Consider the following 4579-nt stretch of genomic DNA (forward strand, 5'->3'; position numbering starts at 1 on the left):
TCTGGGAAGAAGTGGTGATGCCTTCAAAGTGGAGAATGGGTTGATAAGGGGGGAGTGGGGAGAGACATTTCAGCTCCTACTGGGTAATTATCACCCGTGGAAAGCTGAGGAATTAGCTGGTGGGAGGGAAATTACAACCTATCATAAAACCAATCTCTCCCAAATCCAGTCTCTTCAGCGCTCAGGAGTGTTTGGTCTGGTTCCAAGGCTTCTGGAGGAGTTTGAGAGGTCCCTCGACAGAGCTGCAGCCCTCTGCAAGGCAGACACCACATCCCCTTTGTTCGGAGGAGCGCGGTAACGGGAACGCATCAGGTGAGGGGCTGCGGGAAAACAAACGGCTCCATTCAGGAGAACCAGGGCTGGGGAGAGGAGAAAGGGACTTAATTACAGTGAGTCCCTTTACAGCAAAACTGCCAGGTGCTAAAAGACTTTTTAATTTAGCAGAGAAAGGCAGATCAACGCCAAGCATCTGGAAGCTGAAGACGGAGAAAACCCAATTAAAAATCAGGCAATGCTGCGAGTGGAGCAAGCCATGAAGTGATGGATTATTCATTCCACGATGTCTTCAATTCAAGAGAGGGGCAGAACAATCGATCCTTCCAGCACTTCCATACTGTTGGTTGATGATGAACACTCCATCCCAACTTTTGGGAGAGCCAGGCCCTGACTTGGCAAACTGCAAAGTTCCCATGGATGATGGAGGACAATCCACCAGCCCTACTAGGTGAGTTGTTTTATGCTTGGAGGCATTAATAACCCAGAACTAGCAGCCAACTCCATGGAAACCAACTGGTAGTCAGTGACAAGTTCTCCTGTTGCTATAGGAACAGGGCCCAAACAAATAAAAATTACCTATAATTTCTCCTCCCCAAAGTTCTCCCACATTACATCTCCATAGCAACTAATTAGCTCATTATTGATCAGAACCAAACCAGTGGAGGTGAGAACCAAGCCAGTGGACCAGTGGAAGTGCCTGGCTGCCATGGGCAGCTCCATCCTCTCTCATGGTGAGCTGAGCTGAGCTTTTAAGATGGTTTATGCTGGGTTTGAGAGGAAAAGTTTGAACAGAGGAGCTGGGGCTCTCAGGGCTGGATTCCTTCATACCTTCCCCAGGATACCTCTGGTACAAATATCACTTGCTCCCTTCTATTTCTAGCTGTCACCTTACACCTCAGGGTTTTTTTTTCCTCATTGCTCCTTTTCAGTCTCCCCCAGTCTCCTCCAGGCCCTGAGCTGCTCTGTTGGACACCTGCTTGTCTTGGCAATGTTCTCCCATCCTTCTGGCCAGGATATCTGAGTCTCTTGGCTTGCTGCTACCTCTCTTGGACCAAGCCAGCACACTGCAGGCTCCTTGCAGGAGTCTCTCTTTCCTGATGTACACCCACAAATACAGCCCTGCATCCTCCTCTGGCAGTTCTGTCTTAGATCTCTTCTCTCTCCACCCTGGAAGTGTCCAGTGACAGACTGGATGCAGTCTGGAGCAATGTGGTCCTGTGGAAATTGTCCCAGGGTTGGAACTGAATGATCTGGAAGGTTCCTTCCAACCCAAACCGTTCTGGGATCCTCTGGTCCAAGGAGATTGGGTGCATTAAACCACAGACAGCAAGGAGGTAAATTAGCCACAGCTCAATAGGAAAAGCTGCTGTAACACCCAAACCAAGGGCAACAGAGCTGTGCCAGGCCAAGGAGAGCCCAGGCAGAGCAGGAGCACCAAGCCTGTGTCCTGAGCCTGCAAACCCAGAGCAAGGTGGCCTCATGCAATAGCAGCCCCACATCACAGCACTGCAGGGGTGGGGTTGGGTTGTGGACCCTCATCTCCTCCTCCCCTGGGCCCTGGGGTCAGCAGGAATGGGGCACAGGAATGGGGCACTGGAATGGGGCACACCTGTCCCTCCAGCATCTCAGGAGAGAGGTTGAGTCAGGGTGGAGGATTTTGTTTCCATCCCAGTTTGGGGGGAAATTCCTGCTGTCTCAGATTATCCAAGGCCTTCCCTGCCATGCCCAAGCCCTGGCAAGGACCAAGGGATGGAGGAGAGGCTGCTGCTTGCTCTGCCCCTCCTGCTTTGGTACCCCCAAAATCACACACACAACAAACACCCCATGAAGCACTGGCTGGCAGAAAGGCATCGGGAGCAGGAGGCTCTGCAAGGAACATTCCCCCATCCCAGGGGCTGCACTTCCAGCTGAATTCATGCAAATCACATGTGAATCTCTGTAATTAATCGTTGCCACCTGCCACCACACATGTGGCAGATGTGCAGAGAGCTGAGCACATCCCTGCACAGAGTCCAGGCAGGGCAGGTGAGGCCAGGCTGGGTACCAGGAGTGCTGGGGGATGCTGCATTTGCCCCAGCCTGCAGCAAGGTGGAAGGTTTTGCCAAGAAATTGCCTTTTTTTAACCAAAACCAACACAACCTGCAGGGTTCAGCCCCCACTGGGACATTCAGTTAATTTACCCATCCGCAAAATGTGACTGACCCCAGAGTGGACATAGCCTGGCTGCTGTGTCACTTGCCTGGTGGCACATGGGGACCAAGTGGCATCACACCAGCCCCTGTCTCCCCTCCCTCCTCCACCAGCCCCATTTCCACCTCTCCCATGGGAATCTGATTATCAGCAAGATCTCTGCCACCGTCAGATGTGATCAAAACCACAATTCAATTAAATGAGGCTGGATTGAAAGCAGAGGGCTGGGAGGAGACAGGCACAAAGACCCAGAGTGGGATGGGATGCCCCAGGAAAGGAGGCTGGGATCTGCAGGATGGTCACCCCAGGTGAAGGAAAAGCCAGGATGCAGCTCTGACCCTGGGATGAACCCCATCCTTTGGGGGCAGGAGCCTTTGCCAAGTCACTCATCCTCCTCCTGAAGGATCCTGGAGAGAGTAAGGTGAGCCCAACCTCCTGAAGACGCTTTTAATTCTTTCTCATCTCCTGAAATCAAATAAAATACCAAATGAGAAACTTTGTCATCTGAGCAAGAGAGGAGGGGGGGAAAAAAAAACCCCAGCCTGCAGATGAAAGGGAATTGTAGATGGGTATTTCATCTCTTGCTCTTGTAAGGAATGTGAACATAAAAAAAAAGGGAGAAACAAACAAAAAATCCCAGACACGGTTAATGAGCTTTGCATTTAAATGTGCCACCAATGTCACTGCACAGACAGCTCCTCCAAGGCCCCACGTTCCTGCTCACCCCAGACAATGGGTCGGAGCAAACACTGGGTGAGATTAAATTCCACTGGTGTTTGGTAAATAAAACATGCATTTGGAGAAATCAGGGAAAAGTTTGTTAAATATTTTAGTACATCTGGTCTCCCCACCCGTACGCGGCCTTACAAAATGTTTTGCATATTTATTTTAGCATGCACTAGATTTATTTAAAAATAGCATCACCAGCACTGGAAACAGCCCACTTGCTTTTCATCTAGATCTTTGCATTGAATCAATGAATCCAAAATTAAACAAGGTTGGGTGAACTAAATCTATAAAAGGACCTATTTGCTGATCAATACAGGAATGGATGCCTGGGATCTCTTTGCTGGGTGAAATATGAGGACTTACGAGAGAGAAATTGCTTTTGTTATTATATTTTTTAAAAAATTCAGATTTAATCTCCCCACATAAAAAAATTATTTATCGGAGAGATGCTTGGTCCTAAATAATTCATGCTGGTTGTATAGTACCCAGAAGACAGAAGACTCCTGTCTTCCATTCCTAATGAGAGGGGAAAAACACCTCAAATACTTCTCTTGGATTCACTTTCATCACTGCAGGGAGATTAAATTCTACTTGGCTTCCAGAGGGTGTCCTGCCCCAGGGGAGCAGAGCCTCCCAAACCACAGAGAAACCACAACGTGCTCTGTATGGAAGGAGAAGAGCTTCAGACTCGTCTGGAGGCCAAATTTTAGCTACCAGTAAGAGACACCTGGCTCAGGTGTTTAAGGTATGACTTTGGTGACCAAGGAGCCAGGACAAAGAAGGGTCTCCTGAAGAAGCCATCTCAATATAAATAATACAATTTTTAATATTATAAATATATATATATATATATATATATAATATCATATATTTTATATATATATATATACACAGTCCATAATATAAATTCACCCTCTCCAAAACAGGGTGAAGCCACCCTGGGGCACTGAGCCCTCAGTAAAGCAGAGCTGGAAGAAGAACAAAGTCAACCCAGGCCGCCCTAGCTGAAGTACATGGGAAACACAAGCTGTAGCTATGAGTGGAAGTTTCCCTTGGCCAAAAACAGGAACAGAATTTGGGTTGAAGTGTCTGGATTTGCAGAAAAACAAAAAAAAAAAAGAAAAAAGAAAAGAAAAAAAAAAGAAAAAAGAAAAAAAAGAAAAAAGAAAAGAAAAAAAGAAAAAAGAAAAAAAGAAGAAAAAATAAGAAAAAATCTTATTGGCCTTTTAGCCCATTTTGGGCACAAAATTTGGGGCTGGCTTTGGGAAGTGCCTTGCATGGCTATCTGCTCAGCTCAGTCCTTTTCTCCTAAGCCTGCTGCAGGAATTGATCCACAAAGGGTTGTACCTGCTCTGCTCTGAATAAATCTGCATATCAGCCTCTT

The 4579-nt window shown here is 47.5% G+C and overlaps 1 long non-coding RNA gene across 1 annotated transcript; it reads left to right on the forward strand.

The window, feature by feature from the left end:
• Window positions 1-200: 200 nt before the first annotated feature.
• On the forward strand, window positions 201-4216 carry LOC128933992 (uncharacterized). Its single transcript, XR_008482811.1, has 3 exons — window positions 201-312; window positions 442-724; window positions 4122-4216. It is a non-coding gene; the product is annotated as an uncharacterized LOC128933992 (long non-coding RNA).
• Window positions 4217-4579: the final 363 nt, after the last annotated feature.

This window comes from Melozone crissalis, unplaced genomic scaffold (genome assembly GCF_028551555.1).
Source record: "Melozone crissalis strain CALT ecotype California unplaced genomic scaffold, PUWL_Pcris_2 ptg000012l_1, whole genome shotgun sequence".
NCBI classification, from domain to species: Eukaryota; Metazoa; Chordata; class Aves; order Passeriformes; family Passerellidae; genus Melozone; species Melozone crissalis.